Here is a 27575-nt window from a genome sequence, read left to right as displayed (position 1 = left end):
ACCTATTTTATTTACTCTTGAAGAATGGCTGCTTTGGTGATTTAAAATTAAAAGATGTTTGGTAGTCTCAGTATAGATCCTGGTGGCCACATGAAAATGAAATGTGACAGTTCTGGTGCAGAAGGGAGGGTTAATGGTAAGTCTGAAGTTCTGCTCACTTTGCTATAACCTTTCTCTGAAATGTTGCCTGTCCTGAGGATTTGGAAAGTATGACTCAGCCACTCCCATATTGACTCAGAAATCAAATTAAAAAATAATAACTGAAATCTTGTGGTTTATGGTCTTGTTGGGTTTTCTTGTTTGTTTCTTTTGTTTTCCTTTTGCATTCTCAGACTTCATAGTGCACTTGTTTGACATTCTTAATCTTTTCTCCGAGATTTGACGAGACCTAAACCTGCAGTGTGTGTGTGTCAGAAGAAGAAAGCTGTGATTCCTATGAAGGCTGATAATCCCAGCAGCTGGGGCTTTAAAATGAATCCCAACATATATTGTGAAAATCAGAATCAAATCATAGCCTGCACTGGAATAAATAAAAGGCTTCCAGCATTAGAGCAGGCCATTGATATCCCTATGGTGGCATAAAACTTGGAGGAAAAAAGTAACTTTTAGAGAAGAGGCAAAACAGAATTAACAAAAGAAAGAGTTTTTTTAACTCTTTTGTCAGTTGAGTTCTTGGTCTAAAAATGACTGTTGCATATCCCTGAACTGGAATTAGTTAGTAACCATTCCAATCAGGGGGACAAGCACTTATAAGGGAGAGGGGTATTAAAAAAATAGGAAAGTAAAATCTTCAGAGATTGGGAGGAAAGAGTGCTATCATCTTGCTTTGTGTAGGGTTTCAATTATTAATCTTAGAGGACAGAGCTGTCATTAATTCTGTAATGAAACTGAATTTGTTTCCTTTCACTCTGAAAATAGTGTATAAACAGTCACATTTGCATATTCATCAAAACCCTGATCTGACTGATTAAAACACTGAGATAGAAGGATTTGTCTTTTATCTGCATTTTGACAGACAGAGCTATACTCTTAAATCTTGTTAACATTGTGTTACCAGTAGTTGTTAAGTATTATTTTTCATATTTTAGCAAACTAAACAAACAGATGCTATTCAAAATGTGGCAGGAAATGTGCTATGTGTAAGTCCTGATTTTATATCTATATGTACACACACAGTATGTTTTGCAGAAATTGATATGGTAACATTTTGCAGCTCACCATGCTGATCTGTATAAAAAGCTTGTGAATCAGGCTCATGCTGTAATCTTTGTAAGTAACATTACAATCTCAGAGCATTTCTGGCTCTTCTCCACACACAACTGTCCTAGAACAGCTTGGTAATTTAATGTCTTTGCTGAGCTTGAATAGACAATTTCCATAAGTTCTCTGCAAGTTAAATATTTTAACATAGAGCTTTGTTACTATCATGCATCTTTAAATGGTGAAAAACAGGATCCTTCAGTCTTCAGTGCACAGTGCTTCATCAAAGCAGAAGCCGGCTGTACTTTAGAGAATTGCGTGCCATATAGGATAGATTTAGAGCTAAGAAAGCGAGCTCTGTCCCTGGTCTGGCCCCTTATGTAAGATAAGAGGAATCAGACTGGCATAAAGAGGCCCTTAGAAACACTATTCCTGGTGAAGGGACAATACCCCTGGTAGCACCCGGTGAAAGGCAACTTAAAGATGCTTTCTGAGGACAAGCTGAAGTCTTCGTGCTGGGCACGGGGCTGAAGCAGGGTAGCATGTTAGGGGAAGGCCACGGCATCTCTGCTGAACTGTCATGTAGCCACCAATACCCTCTGGTTCATTCCTGAGGAATTTTACAGTTCCCTGCAGCAGTTTGTAGGTTAGAGAATGGTTTGAAGCAATTTCATCTCTCCTGGATGATGAAGTTTTGAACTGTGCCTCTTGGAGACAACAGAATCTCACCACAGATCTTTGGGTTTGTTTGGGTTTTTTTTAATTTTTCTTTCTCGTGGAACAGTAAAATGCAAGTCACAAGAAACCATGCTTAGATGATTACTCCTGAAGGCTTTCTGAGTGCACATTTTGTGGCAGGTAGTATTTTCAAGGCAATCTAATTTCTAATCTTATATTTTCTCTAAAGAAAGTACTATGCCTCCATTAACTCCTTAAATACTTTCAGTAATTCTATGAAAATTGAAAGTGAAATATCAGTATGGGACATGTAATTGTCATTAGGATGTAGAATGGGGAAGTGGTTCAGAGCCAAATGGCGAAGATTCCCATTGCCAGTGTCAATGGATAACTTAGCGGTTCTATTTTTGACCTTTTAATGTTTATGTTCTTTACTTCAGAGAGCTATCCCACATTCTAGATGTGCCAAATGGTCTTGAAAATAGTCTCTCCTGCAAGCTAGCTGTGATGGTCACCCAGGTGTCATTTAAACTGCAATTTTCATTCTGCCATTGTTGGCCTTAGGTAACTTCAGACTTTCTACAGTTTTTCCAAACAGATCATAAGTTCAAAATCAGTAAGCATTTTTTTTTAAATGGTGAAATTAGTTTTTTTACATATTATTAATGTTTCTCTCATCTTGGCATATATTATGCAAATATTCACAGCATAATATAATTAAAAATATTTTTTGTATTTCTGTGAAAATATAAGCACAGGCTCAATTTACAGTTACACTATTTTATGGTATTTATACAGTCTCATATGAAGTAACAGTTATGTGTACCATTATAGCTAGTAATTCAGAGTTGGCAAAAATTTGGGTGTGTTGTTTTTTGTAGCTGGTGGTCTAAGTTAGCTGTGCTTACCTGAAGTGTGCAGACAATTGCTGAGATTGGTACCTCTGCTAATATTCAACTATCATATATAATAAATTAAATGAGTTTTGGTGAGCCTGGCTCAACTCCTGCAGCCCACTTTACAAATCACCACTGGCTTAGCAATATTTTCATTAATCACTCAAAAAAGAACCAAGATTAATTGGCGACAGATATGTCCTTTCACCTCATTAGGCAATGGTGTTCCAAATTACACTTCAGGAGAATTGCAACTGCACATTCAAACCACAAGCCTCAAAGGAACTTCCACAGTACACAGAGACTGGAATATGGAATTGTGTTCAATTAAATATTAAACATACATATTTTAAAACAAGAAGGCAATATGTCTAATGTAGAGCTCTGTAAGTGAGCCAATCTCTTAAGTCAGACATGAGATACTGAGTGAAACAGATTGGAACACAAGGTACTTCATTTTGACTCCACACCACTTTGGTGTGTGCTTTTAATTTACATAAGTTACTCCCAATTTATGCTGGTATCGGAGAGATCAGAATGAGGCCCTAAGACTGTGAAACTGCACACCAGATGTCACATTGCTGGTTCATTGATCAAATATCCCTTATTTGCCGTCTAAATGACTGGGTACCCCAGTAAAAATAGTTGATCAGTTCTACTGATATCCACTGATCCATTTTTGACTGCTCAGTTATGACTCTTAAAGCATGAAACAAAGAAAACAGACAATTTTTCTAAGGTTAGATTTCCCATTTCTGTGTTCAGTGTTAGGTTACATAATACAGTTCTGTAAAAGTATACTGTTCGTCTTCAAAAAAAAAAAAAGTTACAGGCTTCAGTATGATGTGTCATACCTTTGAAATCATGTTGGTATCAGATACTTTCCAATGGATCTGACTGGAACTAGCTTGAAATATCGTCTAAATGCAATTTGTGGCAATTCACTTGGTCTGAAAAAGGCCACAGAATTAATGCTTAAGAAAAGTCAAACCAACTTCTCATTTCTCTAGAATGTAAAAGTGCACCTACATACATGTTCAGAGCACATTCTGTTTATTCAGCGTTATATCTATTTACTCACATAGTGCTGCTGTTCCCGTAACATTCATAATACGGATGTCATCCCAAAAGTGTGCGTGAGATTTTAAATGCTCCTACAGTTATTTTCTCAGCTGGGTTGGATAGCAGCAGAAGTAGAGTTGGACCTGAAAATAACACCACCGACAGTTCTTTCTGAAATAAAATATGATTTATAGTATATAATAGCACAGTGTGCTACGATGGAAATGATATAAATAACATGAAAAATAATAGGCAATTATTCTATACCATCAGTTTTAAGGATAATTTCTTTGTTAGAATTTAAAGGAAGTTCTGGGGGACAAACTGTCTTATGGGAATCATGGACTAGGAAAGATAGGCAAAACTATGTTACTATTGAAAGTTACCATCTGTCTGTAGAATATATACAACTGTTCATGGTAAAAACTAGAAATACTTTGGTTTGTTGGCAGCAATATATAGTTTTAGAAAAAATAAACTCAATAAAACTATCATTTATACTTGATATTGTGCAAGGTTACTAAATGTATAAGCTGGTTATTTCTTAAATTCCAGAAAGAGCACTGGTTCATATAGTTCAATAATTTCTAGAAAATTTGCATAGATTGTGTTTATCTGAGTAAAAAGTCTTAAATTGGGAAGGATTTAAAACTTAAGTGATTTTTTTCTTTTATTTTATGACTACCCTTGTCTTTTTAAAAACGGTTAAGAAAAAAAAAAAAACCAAAAGCCAAAACAACTTGGAACTTCACAAAAAAGAAGATTTGAGCATAAAGAAACAACCTGCAGAAAAAAAATTATGATCTACTTTATTAAGAAGAAAACCTCTTGAAAGGGATGACAGTAAATGAATTGTATGTGGTGGTGGTAGTCTGTACAGTTTTCATGCATAGGTCCCAAGCTGCATATTTTCATTCTATAGCCACATGTGGAAACTGTTGGAAAGTCAGTGACCTTTCAGAAGTTTTCATTAGACTCTCTGTAGCAGGTTGGCCTTTTGCTTCATGGGTCTTTCCACTTCCATGTCAGGCTCTTCATCTCACCTTTACTCCACACTTGTCCTTCATCTGACTCACCCTTTCTTTACCTCAAATTTAACTTTCTCTTTTCTTTCCATTCAGTTTATGCTTTCTAAGCTAACTACAAGAAAGAAGTTGTGGCATTTGTTTGCTGCTCTTGTGTTGCTTATTTTGCTTTGCTTTTTCTCATTCATTCTCCTTATCTCTTTGAATCTGGAAGGGAAAATCCAAGATAGCTGTTAGGTCTTTTAAATACCAGGACAGTGCAAGGCAGTCATGTTCTCTTCTCTGCCCTCAGTATCCTTATCTCAGTGCCACTTCATGTAACATCATGTTCAGGTCTATGGCCCATCTTCCTCGTCTGTATGTGTTTTGTGCTCCCTGTTTGCTCCATCCCCTAATATATACACCTGCATTTCCAGAGAAGCTAACGTAATATGTGTTTTTTTCAGTCTTCAACCTGGAGAGGAAACATCAATGATCCTTGTTAGTTTATCTACTTCTATATTCACATTATATATGAATTATATATTCATAGATATATTCATAGTATATCTATGAGAATCCAAGTTAGTTGTCCTAACTTACCTGAGTTAACATCCAAGTGCAGAAAGGCATTTCAGGCTCTGAATCCTCGTTTCGTGGCAAATTGCAGATAAGAGGCAGATTTTACTCATTCCTGTCCTCAGCACTTTCTGCTGCTTGGTTTTGAGCCATACAGCTCAGTGTGATAGCTGTAATCCCAATAGGAAACAAACTGGGTTTGTCCACACAGTCAGTTCAACCCCCAGATCTGGGCAGCTGCCTTTAGTTACTGCATCCGAAGCTTTTGGGGACAGGGAGCATCTATTTCACTTTCTGTGTTTACTGCCTTGCTCACTAGAACTCCTTTTTTGTTTGGTGCTTGGGAAATAACATAGTACAAACAATTATCATTCCATCAAAAAACCAAGTCTAAGGTCCTGTATATGCACCAGTGTAAAGCTTTTTATGGTTTTAAAATTTACCCAGTTGCCCTGAAGGACATGTAAGTATTTTGAAGATAAGTATTGCCCTCAGAAACCTGTGAAAACCCTGGAATACGTTCATTCTTCTTTCACTTCCCTTTACAGATATTTGTTTTCCCTGTTTTGTAGCACAGCATTAAGCAATAATTACCATGTTGATAGTGATGCTGAATGTATTTGCATGTAGGGGAAATCGTGCTATGTGGAGCTATTAGCTACATTTGCCCCGTAGCGCTTTACTGCATTGACTCTGCTGGGATTTTGACTATGTTTGAGTTGGTTTCTATTTAGATCTCCTGAGTGGTGACTGTGTAATGCATCTGTGGGGCTGGAGTTGCAATATAATCTGTATTATCTGACTGTAGACCCAAAAGATGCTTAGCCTGGCCCACATTACTTGTAGGGCTGAGACCTTGGGGTTGAAGGTTTATCTAACAATTTTAAAGTCTGCTCAGTCCAAGGGATTTGGATTTATGCCTTTTAATTTAACCAAAGAAAGAACTATTTATTGATTTAGCTTTATACTAGCTATATAATGTAAGTATAATGTATTAAAATCTCTAAATACCTTAGGCAAAATCTTGTTCATATGATTTGTGTAAACCGAGCATTGTGGCTGTGATCCAGCAAAACACTTAAGCATAGATTTAAACTTAAGCATGTTAAATAGTCCTGTTGAAGTAACTGGCACAGTTCATGGCATCAAGTTAAATGTGTGTAAAAAATATCTTTAATTTCCAAGGTCACAACAATCATGCGGCAGGATCAAGGCCTGGTGCCCTAATATTTTGTCGTTATCTTGTACTACCACTATAAAACATGACTACAGGAAAAAAAATAACAACAATAAAAATATCCTAGATTTTTTGCCCAGATTCTCAGTGTCTCCAGCCAAACTTATGTGTAAAGTAAAGAGGAGTAATGTTGTTTTCAGTCTCACATGAATGTAAATGGATCTGGCTATTGGTTGACTTGTATTTCAGTTCTCTTTAAATATTTGTTTTAATAAGCTCCCAGGGGCTTGCTTGTCTAGCATTTCACCTTTGCTTACAGTACACTGACACCACTGAAGCTGAGAGCTAATTTAGAGGTCTGGTTTTAGGAAGTGGAAAGAATTTACTTGCCAGTCATTGGTAGCCAATGGATTTGGCCAGCAACGTCATTCACTCCTTGTAGCGTAAGAACAAAACAAATTCACAACGAGGTAGATACGGTTTCAGATAACTTTCCAGTATTACACAATTCCCACTGGACAAGATATTTAAGAATTGTGTGTAAGACTGCAAGCCATTTACTCCCACTTTAAACATAATGTAGCAAATAAAACATTCAAAAGTAAACAAACAAATTTTTTGGCACAGTCAGGGTTTGAGGTTTATATATACCTTCTTTCACCCTCCCTTCAGATTAATCTTCCCCCTTGTAATGGTATATACCTAACAGATAATACTGAAATAACAAATCAAAAGAAGTCTAAAATATGATTTAAGGAAGTATTTATTTGTCTGTCATGCCGTCTCTGGATATTTCATTGCTTGTCCACATCTAGTTGAAGAAGCTGGTTCAAGTAATGTATTCTGAAACCCTTTTTGCAGTTCTTTATAAATATGCTGAATATCTGTGTGTAACGTGAATCCCGTAATTGCTCAGCAGTCCTTTTTGTAGTGTATGAGTAAGGTGTGCACTTGAGGCCTTCTGCATAAGAGATCTGTGCTAATGCTGGAATTCTTTGTCCTTGCCATGCACATATTCAGTAAGACTTTATCTCTGTTGTCCTTAAGCCTTGAAAGCTGAAAGCTGGCTCTAAAAAGATTTCAGCTTGTATGTCAGAAGGGAATTTGGGATATACCTTTATACCTCATAGAATGATAATATAAAGAAGTAAGAAAAGATTTTGATGCAGATTATAAGATAACAGACCAAGGAAGTTTAGTTCAGGTGGCCCAAACTGACTAAGCACATCCTTACTGCTGACCCCAAGTATTTGAACGTATGTACTTCAAGGGAAGAACAAAGGCTCATGACAATGTAATGGATTTATGGAAAGCATAGCTGGGAGATACTGCATGTTGCCTGTGGTCCATTCCTGATTGCAGTCTGGTTTTTATGGCCCTTACTTTTCTGCACTGTTAGGAAGGTATTTTTGAATCAAAGAATAGTGCAATGAAGAAGGACATCAAACTTACATGTAAGGGAGGCTAGTGCCATCCTTATTTTAAGACATCATGTTACATTCAAACATGCTTTATTTTAGGTCATAATAGTACTGAAAAAAAAAAAAAGAGCATGTCTCCAGAAAATGCTGACTCCTGTTTGAGTGCTGCTATTATCCACAAATGCCAAAAGCCATGTTTATCTTTGTTTTGAAGACAGAATAACATACAAATAACATGAGGAGACAGGAGCTTTTTAATGTAAAGCAGTAGGTACTTAATTGAAAATTGTTTTTTTCACTTAGGTAATATAAGATACAGTTTAAAGCCTTTTTAATAGTCTTTAAAAGAGATTTTACACGGCAACCAATCATATAGGTACATGAAAAGAACTGCATTCCCTGATAAGGATCCTCTTTTTCATGTTTTCAAACAGCTGCTGAGCACCATACTGTGGCAGCAGAGAACAGTCTGAGAAAATGAACACAGATTGAAAAGGTCTGAGTTACATGACATTTTCAATGAAAAAAAAAAAAGTCAGCCCTAGGCCCACAGTCAAAAGTTTTCACTCAGAATTCCCTACATTTGTGGACATACCTTTCCACAGAGAATGTTTGGTTTTCTGAACTACTGTATCTGATGTGCTAGTAAATGTGTAACATGGAGGAAGACAAAGGAGAGATACCATCCATTTCAGGAATTTTCATAGGGTTACTCAAAAGAAAAAACAGTTTCAGAAATTTGTTTTCTCCCATTTATTTTGAATTTCCCATTAATTGCATCCAATGTTGTGCTTAATCTTAATTAGTTAAATTGTAAGAAGGCTGTTACTTTCTCAAAATATAAAGACTTCTGGATTTTATAATACATATATTTCTTTTCCATTTAGATCTTCTACATTCAGGTGGATTATAATAGTGCATTAATATCCATCATGATATTTTTAATCAGCTTCTTAGTTCATTAATAACAGCTGCTCATTGTTAAAAGTGTTTTTGTTTGGTTTTTTTTTTAAATCTAAGTTGCTTAGAATTAAAATATTAACTAGTCTTCTCCATATTTATGAATGATGCGCTGCTCTGCAGCATGGAATGAAAGAAAATCTTATGTCTATCATAAAGAAAACCCAGGGCTTTTTAGAAAATTTGCTCTGACAGCCTCCAAAATACTGCATAAATGTCAGTGAGTTAAGGTTCATAACATTCTTCTGACTGTAGTGTGATTTTATAGGGAAGGAGGCAGGAGAAGAAGGATCATTTAGAGGCAGCCTGTGGAAAAGGCTTTCTGAGGTTGGCCATACCAAACAGTGACTGTGCAGGGAGTTTGGCGTCAGGATTGAGCGGTCAGGTTGCTGCCAGCGCCATGGACAGGGCACGCGAGCTGATGGGGGTGTGCACACAGCATTTTCACATACAGTTTTGGAAAGCTGAAAATACAAACTTCTTCTTTCAGAAGTCCTGATACACAAAACTGAAGCTGAACGTTTGATAGTTACATGCCAAAAAAAAAAAAAAAAGTAAAAAAAAAAAGTTTGGTGTTCTGGAAACCAGGCCCTATTTGCAACTGCCGAGCTCTTCAAAGCGTGGTCCATGGTGTTCAAGAAAATAATTAGAAAAGGAGTCTGGTATTTTGCACAGTTCAAGTCATTCAAGACATCAAATCTGTTTTTCGTATTTGCCTCCTGAGAACGAAAAATAGCCGGTAGAGGTGCTATGCCTCATGGAAAATTTATAGGAATGTCAGAGATGACTGATTAAGGGCACTTTACAGATTAACAGATGAAGACTAAAACAGAGGTGGATGATACTATGTTGGAAAAACAGGAGATATTTTGGCAATACAGTGAGGCCCATCAAAATTTGTCTTAGACCTGGACATAGATATTAGTCCAAACAATTAATGTTTCAAAATCTGAAAGGCAAGGTAGAATAATAGTGGTACCACTCCCAACAGGATGCTCAAAAGCATTGGATGTTCTTTGTCTACAGCGAGTGGAAATGCATAATCTCCATATTACCTGTAGTCTGCCTTCCTCTCTAAAGCTTAAGGAAATGGTCTAGGTCCTTAGTATGCTCTAGACAAGCAAGTTATTAACACAAAGGACTTTGGTATCTTCTGCATAAGGACCATCTCTTCTTATAGGAATTAATTATATAATTATATTGTAGGGTCTCAGAGAACTTATAAAAGTTTTTCTCTTTTCTTCTTCTTTTTTTTTTTTTAATTGTGGTGGCCTCTTTGTCTTTATGAAGAATCCAGGCTATATATACTCACACTCAAGAGAACAAACCGCCCAGAAGGTGAACTCAGGAAAAAAGAATATGTGTTTCAAAGGTGTACTTTTCTGCTGTTGTAATCATCCTTACAAGATACTGTGGCAGAACCAGATTTGCCTTGAGCTCCAGCTGATTTTGAAATCCTTCAGAGCTTTAGGAATAAAACTGCTCATATCCTCTAGATTTCTTTTATAGAAATAGATAAGATTTTGTAACAGCAAATAACACTGCAGAGCTGAACAGAATTGTCCTTCCATAAATGAGACTTGGATGCACTCAGACCAAATAACATTGTAGACTCATACTACACAGACTTTGTAGAAAAACAAAGAAAAAGAATATTATATTCCTTATGGTCAAACAGAATTCCTATATGTCCATCTTGGCTGAAATTCCCAATAGCCATGGCAACCAATGAGAGAAATACACAGCAACAGATAACATCTAATTTAATGCTGACAAAGAGGTGGGATGCATTGATCTGTTTGGCAGAAAACTTCATTCTTTTTCATTCCTATAATTCAGATTTTCTCATTACTGGACACAGATGGCAAAATATAATTTTATTAACTATAACCATTTGTTTTGTGGTTCATCAATTAAATTGCAAAGAGCACAGAGACTAGTTTATGCTGGCCATTAATGAAAACAAGTTAGTAGCTACAGCTATACTACAAATGGCTATAGATGTTGCATAAAGTGCTTCAAGATCATTTGTTGCTATGACAATAATGAAGCAGAATAGCTGTGGTTTCTGAAATCTCAGATTTTTCATCTTCCCAGAGAAATACAGGTAAATACAAATTCTGCTGTCAGAGAGCTGGACTTCCTTCAGAACTACAATGAATTTATGTATGTATGTTACAAAATAAGTAAGCCAGGCTCTGCTCATTAGAAAGTTAAGTCAGAAAAAAGGAAAAAGAATGGATTGCAAAGCTCCTTGACAGCAGCCACATCCTCTGTTATCTGCTGCCAAAGCCAATATGAACCACCAGGTAAGTACCAAGAAAAGTAAACTGGTGGTTCCTGTATACCTACCCACCATCTCCAAATTCTCCAGTATCAGCCAAGCACACTTTTGGTAGAAGTGAATGAGGACTGCATGCTAAAATCCTTTCCTGATCTTATGTATCTTTCCTTACCTAATAAGTGCACCTGTGTTTATGTTCTAACATCTGGGGAACAAATTGCATTCCAGATATTATTTCCCCCCTAGTTTCATGTATTTTCAAATAATGGCAAAAATTTCTTGATATGCTCCATCTGATAACTTACTCTGAAAGGAAGGAAGATCTCTCCTACGTCTGGTGACCACAGAACAGTTGCTCCATAATCCGTTTTCCTAAATAACCTAGGGGAGTGACCATTTTTAATGTCTATCTATTTTTAAGAATACAGACAAGCTGTCTTCATACTGTCACAAATGATTAGCTTTACCTGCAATAATGCTGAATCACAACAAGAGGTTTACAAAGGTCATGGGCTGGTGGTGATTAATATCCAAAAACTGTTAGCTCACAAAAAAATACCTTCTTTTATTAGTTTCAGAAGTTGCTGAAGGTAATTTGAAATCTGCTCCGTGTGCTAGGATGTAGGATAGCCTGTACTCTGACAGCAGCACACACTGTATGACCTATTGGAAAACATCAGAGAGATGTGTCTTTTACAGAGTAGGCATCCTACATGCACAGACAATTCAGAACACTGGGATTATCTGGGAACTGTTATTACACATAATTTTACTAGAAATAACAAAGATATTTGGACTCTGAACATTTTCTTTCTTTGACTCAAAAATACTCCATAATGGTTATAAGGCTATGATCACAGTCTACTATATAGCATTAATGTGTTATGAGAGCAAACCTCTGGAACCGATCACATGTCATCAGGTCTCCCTGACGACACTTAGCACTAGTGGCAGTTATATTTCAACAATGATCATGGATAGAATTCCTTACAGCAGCTTCATATGATATTCTGTATGCTGGGAATACCCAACTGTACCCCTGTTTGCAGCCAAGGTGAATATGAAATTTTACAGCTTTTCTTCCAGGGGCAGTCTGGGTTGAATCTCTCTGGGAGACACCATGTCACAGTCGGGTAGGCTGATTGCATGTTGTTTACTCAAATGATCCTGAATGCCAAAGGCCCAAAACAATTTTCCCATTACTAGATAACATAACCAAGCTTTCTTCTTTTCAGATGTCCATTGCGGTTCTTTTCTCTAATTCTAAACAGAGAAGCAAATTGTTTCAAGCCAATCTTCTTCTTTTGCATCTTAAAGCATTACATGTGGATGTATTCTGATTTCAGAAGGTCATATTCATTACAAGTCTAAACATGCTAGTAATAAACTGAAATTTACTAGAATGACATGAATTTCTACAAAGAAAAATACATGATAATTTTCACATTTCCTGTCTTCCAATCAATACAATTTGAACTATTCATTTTTGTTGATTTTGGAAAACAACTCCTTTCCTTTCCTTTTTTTTTTTTCTTTTCTCTCTCTTTTTTAAAATCTATAGAGCATCTGAAGGTGCCACAGTCAAACTGAGTATCTCATAATATTGCATTCAGTTTCTATAAAATTTCTCAAAGGCCTTTTAAGTTTTTTTCACTGTTATCAAAACTATCTCCGTTGTTTCTTTCATTTCTCATGACTCCCACACTGAAGCATTGGTCACAGTCTCATTACTCTCTCTCTAAGTTGCCTTCCTTCTGAGTATAATGTCTGTTACAGAGGCGGTGGTGCAAGGAGATCTGATATCTGACCTCTCCTGTGCCGCCTTTCATTGCAACAAAGGTTCTCCTAGATTACATAAAAAAGAATTTCTCAAAGTTGTTTCAGAATCAACCGGATTATTAAATTATCTATGTCTTTCCCTAGTTTTGAGAATGTCATTCACTTCTGAGATTCTAGAAAGGCTTTAGACATCTATTTTCACAGAAGTAAATTCTTCAGGTATCATCTTGATTTACTAGCTCTTCACATGATTTGAGCACAGGGCTCTACTCTTAACAATATCCAAAAAAAAAAAAGAACCCAAAAGAAAGGCAGACACAAACTGCTTCCATAGTTCGTTATAGATACATTCTGACTATCTGTTGGGCAGATCCGTCGGGGACCTATTGGAGTATTTTGATGCATTATATGGTGAGTCTTGTCTTTTGTTCTAGATGTCTTTGGATATAACAGTTCTGACAGTTTCTTCTTCAGCAGAGTAAGCATTCATTTGTTTCATTTACTATTGTGGATTTTGTCACAGTGGTGTGCATACGGAAGCAACCTTGCATAAGAAATATTGAGGTTATGTACAAAGAAATACCCATTTCCTGAAAAATCACCTGTAAAAGCACGTTCGTGCACCTCAGGTTCCTATAATTTAATATAGCAGAGAAAACAGGAGCTTCAGATCCATGGCCAGGAGTAAAAGCAGGGGAAAAACTGGACATAAGTCTTGGGGAAAAATAGATGAGGTCATCCAGTTACCATGAGATACATGTAGATGTTTTCACCAGCTGTTTGTCTTTCAGTGTCACGGATGAGCCCGTGATGACATACAGCCTTTGTGCTTGCCTAACATTCAGAAGACACTTATGACAAGTAAGGTCAGGTAATGATGATGCTTACCAGATTTGGGAATATGTATTGCTACCATTACTTCAGAGGTCAGTTTTAGCTTTTTGAACTTCAAATTAGGGTGGAGTCATCTTCAATCCTGCTGTAAGATGAATAAAAGATACACAGAACTGTTTGGGGGGTTTTTTCCCCATATTTTTGTAATGTTGGAACTAAAGTTACTCTTTTTTTCTCTATGTATTATGAATGACTGTGAAATACAGGAGCCTTAGAGTAACTGTGCATCAAAGAACTTGCATGTGACCATGTTTGCATTAAACTGGATTGAAATATGCAATAGTTCTCTTGTTTCTGAGACTGATACTAATATGGGTCAAGGATAGTTCATGGCAATAGTTTCAGAGTCAATTTTTAGTATTTTAGGTCTATAATCCTTTTCAAATGAGCCAAGAAATGCACTCAGGAGTGTATTCATTCTGCTTGAAGTCATCCGCAAGTTCCTACTGCACTCAGTGAACTTTCACAAGAAAGGCGATGCTTGAGAACTTGTAGAACTTATAAATAGTGCTGTGTTTCTAGCATGGATATCCAGCCCATAACAATTTGCAGTTTATTAATTTAAGACGTCTAATTTAATAAGGCCCAAAATAGGATTATTTCCTTCATCCTGATCTCTATTGCAGACATCTGAGCATGCCCCTTGGAAGAAACGAAACAGTAAAGAGCAACTGTTGGAATTCAGGGCTGTTAGAAAAGGGAAATGTCTTATAGTGACATAATCCAAATATCTACAAAAAGTTGCTTAAATCTAGCTGCCATTGTTCAAATTCTGTGCTCCTTCTAAGTGCCTAGTTGTTCTGGAAAGAGAAGCGTGTGCGTTTGGTTTCATCCATCAGAGAGCTCAGAGACAAAATAATGTTCAATCATGATGTTAATCCCAGCACAACAGTTTCTACTGAAATGAATTTATAGAGGATTTATTCTCCTACCTATGCAGGTGCATAAAGAATTCTTTTAATGGGTGGTGCATATACTGTTGTAAAAGAATAGACCCCTTTGTATTAAAATTACATGTCTGGGATTTTAACATAAAAACTGAAAAATCCCACTGTGCAAAACTGACTTAAACTCAATTTCCCTCTCCCCCTTTTACAATGTCAAGATGCCTGAGTGCTCAAGTGACTAAGTACTAAATATTTAATGCATGGAGGTTACATTAACTGAGTCTTTGATCTGAAACTTCTTAAAAACATCTTAAAAAGCCCTTCAAAAATGGGTTAGTATTTCATTACAGTCACTTTAAATAGATTTATTTTATCAAAACAACCTGTCAGGAACCCCAAAGCTGTGATTAATAACCTACAGCATTTTGACTAAAGCATCTTCTAATACTGGTTTCTCAGTGTATCAACAGATTGCATGTTGTGGGTAAGAAGTAGCTGGCCCTGTTGCCTCTGTCTGGCACTTGTATGTATGCAGAGTTTCTCTGCTGAGCATTTGAGCAGGTATATACATTGGAATCCACAGTGGGATTCTACATGCTTGATGCTATTCAAACAGAACATCTTTAATTTAATTCTGAGATTAAGTTAACTTTTTTTCTTCGAGGAGTAAATTTAGTAGGCTAGTCTTGGACAGATGTTTTTGTACAGCAGTATTTACTAGCATTTGGGCAACATGATCAATAATACCATCCTGGGAAAATACTGCTTGATTTTAATCTGTACAGCATAATTTGAGAGCATCTTTGGCTGTGTCAAGACTGTCCTTTAGATTTTTTTTTTTTTATTGTTCAAGGGCAACAGACTTACGGTATGATACTGTGTGAGCATCTGCTAGATGTGTAAAAGGCAGAAGCATACACAGAGGCAGGTTTCTATATGATGAATTTCTACTGCATCCAGAAGACTTTTTGTGAGAGAACTTGGCCCACCCAAGCTTATCCTTCCCCTTTGTTGTAGATTTCCTTCTCATTGGCTTTGTGCACCTCTAGATCCCACTCTGCAAATCCTGCTGCTGTTTTGCTAACACAATATGTTGTCTCCTAACACAACATGAACACACAACTTAGGATCTTAAATGTTTAATCACAAACCACCTGGTCACTCTGGTGCTGAATTTTGAAATGTTGTTTCTGAGTTCAGGAGGTTTTAGCTCATGCCATTATTTTCTGCTTCTTAATTCATACCTGCTTAACCAGTGGAAAGGAAGCTGAAAAGATCAGTTTAGGAACTGGTCTGCTTCTGTCTCTTCAGGAATTAATAAAGCAAAATGTTAAGTGTATTCTAGGATAATAAAGGAAATTTAACTCTAAATTCTGAGCTCACTGTAGGATCATATGTAGTCATTTGCCATTACTTTCTTAAAGCAAAAGTTAAGGATTTTTTCTCAAGTCTTCGACACTATTAATGAAAAGCACATGGCTAAACCCTCATGAACCACTTTGAAAATATATTCCTTGTTTCTTCAGGGAAATGTGCCTTTGTCAGTGTGTACCTTGTATAGAAGACGCTTTGCATATAAAAACCACATGTAGATTGAATCCTGTTATATAAAGCAAAGCTGGTTTTCTGTGGAGTTCTTTTGTAGTACCAACATTAAAAGGGTTGTTATAAATAAAAGTGGAATATAATTATAAATGCCCTTCTGAGGAAAAAAAATCCTTGATTACCTTTGAATTCTTTTGCCCTTTAAAAAGGTTATATTTAACTGGTTCAGTTTCTTACTTGATGTTTCAGTTCCCAAGGGAAATCAACCTCCAGTACGAACTGTTTCAATTGGGTTACATGACTTTACTCTGTGTCTTGCATTTGTTAACAGACAGGTTATATAACACTGCTGGCTAAATATACGTTGCTCTGTTTTCAGCTGCCACTGGTACTCCTGTGTTCGGAGGGATGACCAGAGAAGTGTGAAACAGTTTTCAAAAGTTCTGCTGAAATTAACCCCTCCTGATAATATCATAAATTGCTTGGAAGTAGAGACTTCAGGAGCAATGTGAGGCTATAAATCTTAAACTAAAAAATTATGCTTATTATGTGGATGTGCTACCTATCATCCATGGTTTTTCATGACCAAAAAGAAGTGGGTCAAATTCTGCCTTTATTGTCAAAGACATGTAGTTTGTGGAAGCGCTATTGACTGCAACAGAATTTCCTTGAGTTACCAATGTTGTGAGAAAGTAATTGGAGCATGTGTGTGCTGCCCCACTGAAATGCAAGAGGCTGAAATCTAGGGGTATATTTTCCGCTTCTAGGTAGTTTGGTGCCGAACAGCTTTAGAGTCATTGTTATATTTCTGTCAAGTAATGCTTTCCTGGTAGAGGGAAGAGATGAAAGGAGCTTTTAAAAAAATATCAATAACAAAAAAAAAAAAAAAAAAAAAAAAGAAAGAAAAAGGGATTTCATCCAGGCTTTTTTTTAGTCACTGATCAATAGCGCCATGAGAGTGCTGTATTTAGAGAAGAAAGGCAAGCAAGCAAGAATCTTAACTAACTAGCAGGATGTTGATTGTAGCATGCTGGTGTTAAGACAAGTGATATGAGAGGAGGAAACATTTATGCTGAGAATCAGCAAAAGCAGGAACATGCCTCAACACTTCAGCTATTTCATTTCACAAGTCCAACATACTGCACATAGGCTCTGGGGATCAAAAAGATCTAGACTAGTTCTGTTAATTGTGTGGCATAAAATTTGGAATGGGATGGACGATGAGCAAATGATATTTTGGTTCAGTATACAATAATGTTTGTATCTGAGATGCTACATTTGCGGCAGAAATAAGAGTAAATTATTGTATAGATTGGCAACAGTCTGTATGTCCGTTGTGCTGTAAGGTGGCATGCTGCAGATACCCACCAGTTGTTGTCCTGTCAGCTAATTCATGGCAATAGGTGATGATGTAGATGGTATTATCTTTTTTACCTATATAATTTCAGAGAGCTCAGTTAAATTTTGTTGTTTCATTGTTTTACAGTCCATATGAATGAAAAAGGACCTAGGCTAAGACAATATGCTTGTATTTCAGAGCTGGAGATAAGGCCTTGTTTCTGTGTTGAATTGATTTTTTAATTTTCTTTTTCATTTATTAAAAATGCATATTCTAACCAGAGTGATTCCTAGTTTTTTGAAGTGCTGCTGAGTAAGCCAAACTACCTATGTTTTTCTTTAGAGTCATCAGTGCTCTTGGCAGCCACCGTTACTTGTGCAGACACTTATTGCATTTTTTAAAAACTAAGGCTTTTGTGCTTTTTCAGTGTTAGATTAAGATAATAACTTTAAATTTCAATATATAATAAAATAACATTATTTAAAAAAAAAAAACAACTTCCAGAACACCTTTTTCTCTCTCCTTCCCACCCCACCCCACCAAGTTTATTCCTGTTATTCACTGTGAGCATTTCTTGTCCTGCCATTAGACTGAATAAGCTGCTGTACCACATCTTCTATGTGAAACCCATACAGTGACAGATTTAAGTTACATTAACTCTTTCAAAGTCTTTTTTTAAATATTAGTATAAATTCTTTGCAAGTCTCGTTCTGTAACTTAAGTTTATTTAAAGTTGTTTAAGAGGCAGAAATAAATCCATCTCTACCTTCTCCATTCTCGTTTTCTGTGTGCCTGAAGTTATTCTACGTGCAGGTTTAGGTATTTTGAATTATATTTGCAGTTCTGGAGTTCTGTGTATGTTTAACAAAGCACTGGCATGCTTTGTAGGAATTCTTTCTGTGGTTCTCTTAATGTTTGCACAGGAAGTTTGAGTTAGAATGATGAAATATTCACTCTGATGCATAGTGGTGTGATCCCTTTCACAGCCACACCCTTTACATTTGGGTTTTTTTGTTCATGTTATTTTGCATATGATCATCTATCAGGCAATAAATTGATTTTCCTGTCTACTCTTCCCATCTTCTTAAGCCTTCATATTCCTGCAGAGTTGATTTTGCTCTTCCTTAGTTGTCCTATGTCTAATTTCTGTGTCATGATCAACTTTAGTTACAACACGTTTAGTGATTCTTAGTTAAATAATTTTTACAGTTTAAAATGTGATAGTCCAATATTCTCTCCTCAGGTAAGCTATTAATTACTTTTTTCCTTTAGGGAAATTATTTTAGCTCTTTAGGTTCTGAGCAATTTTTTATTCAACAAACTGTGGCAACAATTATCTTTGTCCAAGAAACTTTTCAAAGCTTAAAAGACCAGCCTGTAATCTTTTCTGCAGGAAAAATACTTATCAAAACACGGTAAGACTGTTACCACAAAATCTTAGCTGAGAATTAGCTTCGGTCTTAATTTCTTGTATGTGCCAACTCTATATGGCTTATGTTCTGGATTGCATTTGATCATGCCACTTGCTCAGCTAACTTGGGAAGAATGGAAACCCGCCTCGAGAAAACTGTTCCCCTGCCTTGCTTTTAGCATAGCTGTTATTTTAATCACTATGAGTAGTAAAGATTCAGTGTGATAAAGGCTTTCTCAGTTTCCATCTGTCTGTCAAGACACTTCCTTGTCTAGGTTCAGTTGGTGCCCTGAAGGACTGTAGCAGCATCCAGACTCTTTATTGCTTTTAACTTCTCCCCCAGCTCTTTCTGCTGTGTCAGCCAAAGTGTTTACAACTTACCCTTTCTACTATTCAGCATCACCCAAAATCAATCTTGCCCAGTTATTCCCTACTTTGATTTGCTCTCTTAGCAAACCATGTATCCTCATATACAAATTGCTGCTTTGGTTTTCATCAAGCTTTTGGTATTTGGAAGCAGAATTCTGTAATTTATTTCAGAAGTAGCTATTATGGTTTGCTTTTGTTCTACTTTGCTTAAAATTGTTTGTTGTCGTAACTGTTATTAAGGGCAGTAACTTGGGAACAGGAGCTCTTAACTGTTTTTATTCTTCATCATCTTCATAAATATTGCTCTAACATTCAATCTGTAACCAGAGTAATAGCATATATACTCTGTGGTTTTAATGCTCTTTGCATCAGTGTTAACTTTGTGTGTGTGCGGAAAAGATCTCCTAAACGTTGTAATGCAAAATAATATTATTTGTGGACATATGGGAGTTAAACTTTCTTTCCCTTACAGTTTTCATTAGAGAGAGGCTTACTGGTGCTATGGCAGAATGCTCAAATAAGCATTTTAATGTTGAATAAAGGTCAACACACTGGAATTTGAAACCATTAATCCTTTTGCTCTTAAAGCAGGCAGAACTTTTACAGACTAAATAATGCATTAAATAGTAGACTCTTAAAGTTCTGAAGAGAAGAAACATACCCTCAAATTACCTATTTAGGTTTTAAAACTTTTCATAGTCCGTTGTTTTAAGCAAAACAAGTTTTGAGGTTTGGGGGGGGGGGATGTGTTTTTAAATATTATTTGTGTATTTTCCATTGTTCTCATGGGAAAGGATATTTCTGAGTTCACAGAGCTATGGAAAAAGAGTCCCCAATTTATGAGAAGACCATATGTAGTGGACACAATGCCAGTACTTTCAGGTTGCAATAATTATATCAGTCTATGGGTAATAAAGGCCCTCCTGTTCAGAGGAAAAGAAGTTCAGACTCACTTTAGATTAATTTCTGGACTTCGAACAGTTGTGGCAGCCCTCTAGGATGTCACAGACTGTTAAATCAAACCTGTATTACCTTATGTTGAACTTTTAACCTACATAGACTGAAGCCTGTCTTTTGGGAAGGCACCCAGTCTTGATTTCAAGGCATCAGGGTAGAGGATCTGCTGCTTCCCTTGATAATTTGTTCCAGTGTCTGATTACCCTCCCTGTTAAAAAAATAAATCTAATTTTGAGGTGGAATTAAACTTGGATTATATGTTTATCTGTTTTCCTCTAAAAACTGATTTTTTACTATAAGATTAAGAAATATTCACTGGGGGGACAGAGAGAAGTTAATGGTAATACAATAGATTGTAGTACTTGATTCTCACTACAAGGTCTTTTATTCAGCCCTCAAGTGTTTTCTTGCTGTGTCTATTTCAATTTCTCAACATCTTTTTAGAAATACAGGTTCTAGATTTCCATAATTTTATCAAACTTTACGAATACTATATTTGGAAAAATGAAGTATTTATTCCTGTTCGCTGCTGCCCGAACAGCATATGCAAGGATCCTATTGCTGAGATGTTTCAGTGGGGCTCATGGAATCACATGCGTGTGGGGGACCTTTGGGTAATCTTGATCACCCTTCCTGCATGGCAGGATCGGCACGTAATCTGGACAGATTTCTGTGTTATTTTTGACAGTTTTTTCCAGAAGTATTCCAGAACTTCCACAAGCAATCTGTCTTTTTTACACTTTACTGCTTCTTACTACTCGACAGTTTTTTTCCTAAAATGCAGCCTCAGTCTCCCTGTCTGCTCTTTAAGTCATTTATGTCTTGCCCTATCTAACATCAGCACAAAGAGCAGTTCAGCAGTTTTCTGGTTCTTTTCTTTTTTTTTTTTTTTTTTTTTTTTCCTTTTTAGCAACCTTTTACTTATAGCCATTTTTTTTTTCTTCTTTAACAACCCTAATTCTTACTTACAGTGATATTTTCTAGGCTATAAATTTCTTCTGGTTTATCACCAGATAGTCCTCATTTTTTTGGAGGTGCAGTTCCTCAGACTGGATGAAATAACATTAGGTGCAGCTTTACCAGTGCTGAGTAGAAGGATTCTTCTGTGACTTGCAAGCTATACCAAATTTATTCATTGCGGTAGGACATTTGTCTTTTCTGGAGCAGCATGATACTGTTGATTGATTATCCAGCTTGTGATCCACAACAACTTATCATTTTCTGAAGAACGGGTCCCAGATCAGTGATTCTCCATCCCAAGCAGTTAATTATTCTTGCTAAGTATAATACTTTGCATTTATCCCTACTGACCAAGCACTATGGCTTCCAAATCAGATGTTTAAATTTGCCAAAGTTATTCTGAATTCTGATCTTTTGTCTATTGTATTTATAATGCCTCCCAGGAGGATAATTGTCATGGCAAATATATTTGTGATACTATATTTTAGGTCGTTAGTCAAAATACTAAGTGATACTGTATCTCATACAGATCCTCACTTTGAGATATTTTTACATGCTGTTAAGAACATTGCTAACCACTCCCAGAGCATGATCTTCTGAATCAGTGTTGCACCCACTTTGTACTATGTTCATCTGAATCATGCTTCCATGGTTTTCTTAGAAGATTATTATGTGGAAGAGGATCAAAAATAGTCCTAAATATACATGACATCTTATGCTTTTCCTCTGACCACAAGGCCTGTTACCCTATCAGGGAAGAAAATTAGATTGCTTTGACATGATTGTTCTTGACAAATCCATGTTAGATGTTATACATGTCCTTGTTACCTTCCAGGTACTTACAAATAGTTTGGCTATTTGTTTCAGTATTTTTCCATGAATTGAAGATAAAGCTGATTGGCCTACAATCATCAGGCTAGCTTCTTTCTTTTTTAAAAAATCCTTTTTAAAGGTAGACATTACACTTGCCCTTTTTTTGGTCTTCCAGTTTCTCCATTATCTTTTTTTAAGTTTTCAAAGATAAGCCCTAATGACTTTGAGATCCTTAGTTAGCTCTTTAAGTACTGCTGGGTGAAGTTCATTAGACTCAGCCCATTTAAAAACATCCACCTTACCTAAGTACTCTGAATGTTGTACCTTCCCTATTTGAGGCTCAATTCTGACCCTTTGTCAGCGATATTAATTGTGATTGCTACATGATTGCAATTGATCTTATAATAAAGACTGAGGTGAAAAAAAAATAATTCTTTGATCTTTTTGGCATCATGTTCCATTCCTTTCTTAAGGAGTAGACTAGTCTTTTCCTTGATGTCGTTCTTTACTGGAGTATCTATAAATTTATCTTTATTACCCTTCATGTCTCTCAATGTTTGCATCTCATCTTATATATACTCATTTGTATTTGTATTTGCTACTTTTATCTCTACCAGATGGGTAGTCCCTTTCCATTGCTATATCAGTCCTTGTTCTGTAGGTGTCGTCTGTGTTTTTGTTTATAAATGTATAATTTCATATTTCCTTGCATCTAAATCACACTGGCCCTATTGACACAGTTTCTATGATTAACTTGCCCCTCATCATCATTCAGCTCCCCAGCTCTCTTGTCCATAGATGACAGCTGTAGTATATCCACTTTTCCTTCTAGATCCTCAATTAAAAGATTGGACAGTGTTAGGGTAATACCAATTTTTGAGGATTTCCAACAAGAACATCTGCATTCCATGTTAATTCTTTAATTACTAGTTCTGGGGAATTTCCTTTTACTAGCTCTTCATGCATTGAACATATGCTTTATTGAATTTATGGAATTACCAGTTTTTAAATCCTAGCAACATTTTTAAGTCAGTCAAAAGCTTCATGAAATTATTTTTGAAGAAATCAGTTGCATTTCTTGTCTGTACTGAGTTTTTTAATTTTATAGAAACAGAAATCACCTTTCCAGATGCAGAAGTGGGGAAAAGGAAAGGTAGGATGGAAAGGCTGTGGATTAGGGTGTGTAAATGACTAATTTAGTGGTACACAAACCCATGCATTTTATCCATGACAGAATACAGAACTTCGTTCCTAAAATGGGGAAAAAACAGAGAGAGAAGAAAAAGAACCCTATATGTGCAGCTTCCTTTCAGCAGTATATTTCCTTGATGTCTGCTCTGCTGGTTTTCCTGTTCCTGAAAGCTTCTCTGATACAGAGATGCAAAGCTTCACCAAATGCGTGTCCTTATACTTACATCTACAGCTTGCCACAGGAAAACCCCTAAGCCCATGGAGCTCAGCTTGTTCCTAGCCTTTGAATCCGCTCAGTGCTTCGGATGGTGGCTTCCATTGTTTCAGTGATCACACTTTATAATGCACTACTATTGCTTTTGGCGTTTATATTGAATGAAGGGCAGCTTCACAGAGGTCTATGACTGCTCATAGATCAAAGACAGATTTGCTAGCCATCACCAGCCCTGTCCAATATAATGATATGCATTGACAATTATGATACTAAATGCATTGTGATTGTTTATAGATCATTTCTTGATTTAACCAATTGAAGTAGCTTTAATATCACTGGCAACACAACAAATATAAAGAGGGAATAAAAAAAATGATTAATATTATGAGCTAATGAGATAGGCCATTTGCTTACAAGGACACCGGAAGGTTAGTCATTCATACTCTAACAAAAATCAGACTTTGTGAGATCATATTACAGTTAATTGAAGAAGGCAAATTCTAAGTATGAGAGTCATCCATTACTTACGTGTTGCCTTGTTTATTATGTGACTAGATCTGACTTGCCAGTTAGGATTTCCTCATGTAGAAATGTATTTCTCTCCATATTTGGAGGGTGGCAGTGCATGTGGCTCTGTCACATTTCATTACTTTGGACTTTACGCTGTTTCATTTCAGTCTGCAGTAGGACTGCCTCTGAAATGGGATTATTGACCCCTACCATTGATCATGCTGCCCTGGTGTGTGTGTGTCTGCATGTGTGCAGTTAGTACCACTATCAAAATATGAACATCGGAAGGTAAAAAATAATACATGATCTGTAGTGTAAATAATATCTATGGATCTTTCCTTTCTCTTTCTTTTTTTTATCCCCCTTTTTTCTGAGGCTAGCTTAGTCTGTCAGCAGGATGAAAGGAAAAATTGCTACACTTGTGCTAAATTTCCCCTGGGAAAGTAAATTATGGACAAGCCTCCAAGGACAACCCAGAAAGAAAGGGATAAGATATTGATGCGCACTGTACCTCTCACTCTTTCTTCCTTGTCCCACAATTGAGCACTCCTTCAATGAAAAGTTACGAGTTCCTTGTTAAATTGAATTTCTCTCCTCCTTGTCTCACAATTTATTGTGATGCTGAAAATTTTATAACTTGGTAAAAACTGGCAGCAGCCTCATTTGTCCCCACAAAAGGCTATCCAGGTTTGAATAGGTTTTGAAAGAGAGCTATGAATGCTCACACTTGAAGACAGATAGTCATGTCAGTTCCCAGTTTATAGGAACTTTTTTAGTTACTGTATTTTTTCATCCATTTAAACCATTATGCTTTTGGGGGTGGGAAAGGAGAGGAGGGAAGGGGGTGGAAGGAAGATTGGTAGGGAAGAAGAAAATTTTGAATGGCAAGTCAGTGTCATTGTACCAGCATCACTATAAGTGTTGCCTGCTGATTTGTTTAAAGAGGTACTGACAAACCTTGCTTTCTGAATTTCATGTTGCAACATTCTGTTGGCCACCAGAACCTTAAGGGACAGTTCTAAAGAGAGCTTTTAAGGATTCATTTTTAAGCCTATTCATGGATGCTTTGCTTGTTGATTCCAAAGTTGATAAGCATTCTTCTTGGTTTTGCTTCACTAATAATGATGTCTCTTTTTCTCTATATGTGCTATAATAGAGGACAGAAAATGGGAGATGTTAGATTTCAGCTTGCTTGGATTTGATAATGATCTTTTTCTTTATGGATCCAAAAACCATGAAATGCTGGAATTGTTCCACTGAAAAAGATGGTGAGGGTAGGGAAGGATTGGTTTGGTTTCATCTCCAGATACTTGGATTCACCAGTATTTGACTCCATGATGTCCTGCAGCTCCCATAACCTCCCCTGTAGCATGGCTCCTTGTTTCCCAAAAGCTGCCAAGGTTGTTACTGCTTTCAGTCTTGTTAAAGGTACCCCGGCATTTCTTGTGGGTTCATAGGTGAGCTGATGAGAGCTGACTGGTGTTTTAATTGTCCACTACATCCTCCATATGTCTTTGGAAGATCTGTTCAGGGTACCGATGAACCTCAGCTTTCACCAGCCTTTCATGGTACGGAGAGGTGTGGCTGCGTGTTGCCCTGAGACATAGCAGAGTGCAGGGAAGGGACTGCTCTTCTGAGTGTCCAGGTGGAAGCAAGGTGATGAGTTTTCCCAGGCTGATGGGACCTGATACTGTGATTAACCAGGAAAGGCAATTCGTATTTGGCCATTAGAAACAATGTCTGGTCTCTTAAAATAGAGAAGTGTTCTGAGACTGACACCTGATAGTTTTAGCCCTTGGCGTGGTTCCTGCTCTGATGTCGTGCAAGCCGCAGTAAAGTTTTGGATGAAAAAAGAGCTTCTAATGATTTGTTAATATACACAGTGTATGGCACCTTGTATCAAATCTAAATGTTGGAAATAAATTGCTTTGTTTTTTTTTCCCTGCTAGCTTTCTCTGCAGCCATGCAGGGTGCTTAATTCTGGTGAAAGGGAAAGCAGAAAGACTGACATACTATATGACATTCCAGTTATGGAAGAAAAAAATTATTGCAGATTGACAGGCCAATAAAAATACACAGAAGGGTTTTCTCCTTTCCAAGGATATGTGTGTGGGAACGTGGGAGAGGAAAAGGCTGGGGAGGGTGAATATGTATGATTACATACAGACACACACATATATATGCATATGTATTTATGCATATGCCTGTGTGCACAAACATTAATTTAACAGATATTGATGTATGTTCAGAACATCCTTTTTGTTCATGTTAGCCAAAATGGTGGGATTCTCACCATTCATCATCATACCTCAAGCTGGGCCTGCCGTTGCTGTGACAAGTTGAGCAGAATCTCTTCTGTGTGAGTTGCTGCAAAGGAGAGAAGCTCGAGCTGTATGAGTAGGAATTATTTCTTTTTTGGTGCACCACTAACCCAGAAATATGAGTGACACTTTGCTTCTGTTGAACCACAGTTGTTGGACAGAAAGACTGGGAATGGGAGGAGACGAGTTTAAGTTATGAAAAAAACTAAATATCTTTGAACGTTTAAGATGGAGTTATGCATATTAATCAAAAGATTTATATAACATGGTAGAAATGATCTTGACTTTGGCAGTTAAATGATAGACTATTTTACATTGTATTTCAGATTTGATATGTTGGTTGGAGCTCATCATGTGAAAAAAGCAGTGGTGGTTGGGATGAGCTGACCCTCCTGAGGGATGGCTGCTAGTCTGAGATTGCAGAGATTTAAGAAAATTATGCCAGTCTTAAATTAAGCTGTGGCTTCCTTTTGTAGGGAAGAAGGTTGGGTCCGTTTTTTGTTGAGGAGGTGGTTCTGCTGTTTGTGTGGTCCTGAAGGCCATTCTGATATTTTTGTAAGAATGTGTTGCAATCTGGCCTGTAAGAAACGGCTTGGTATCCATGTACACATCAGCAAGTTTACATACTTCTGATAGCACTTTATCAGTCATTTTTCTTAAGCATGAGAGGCATGAGGCACAGTTTTCTGTGTTGCATTTTAACCAGAGGGTTTATTGCAGTCAGGATGAAGCCCTCCAGCAGAGATGCAGCAGCTGTGGTTGTCTTCTGTGTTGCTTGTATAGCACTGTCCCTCTCTTCAGTCTCTTCACCAGCTCTTACTTTTATTGCTACCAAATTCACTCTGCCTTTCCCTCTCTCTGCATTAAGGCTTCTCAGTCACATCGCTGATCTCTCTTACTGCTGTCTGGCTTATTTTCTACTCTCAGCTGAGTCCAAAGTGATAACTTCATTAGCCATTGCCTTATTCCTGGCTACTGCCGTGCCTCTGTGGGTATGCAGAACAGAACCCGGAGAAGTCCTAGCAACTGTGACACCACCTGCGGTAAATGCCGAGAACATAGGAAAGCCACACTGGGAAGAAAGAAAAGGCAGCTCTTTTGTGCAAAGCGTGATTTATAGCTTT

General features: G+C 36.9%; 1 protein-coding gene across 7 annotated transcripts in view; it reads left to right on the top strand.

Moving 5' to 3' along the window:
* The window catches only part of LOC101910707 (BEN domain-containing protein 5), a 965145-nt gene that overhangs the window by 394144 nt on the left and 543426 nt on the right, over positions 1-27575 (top strand). The gene's annotated exons all lie outside the window — the stretch shown is intronic.

The sequence above is a fragment of the Falco peregrinus genome, chromosome 10, assembly GCF_023634155.1.
Source record: "Falco peregrinus isolate bFalPer1 chromosome 10, bFalPer1.pri, whole genome shotgun sequence".
NCBI classification, from domain to species: domain Eukaryota; kingdom Metazoa; phylum Chordata; class Aves; order Falconiformes; family Falconidae; genus Falco; species Falco peregrinus.
The sequence above is the reverse complement of the archived record's forward strand: the minus strand, read 5'-3'. Positions and strand labels throughout refer to the sequence as shown.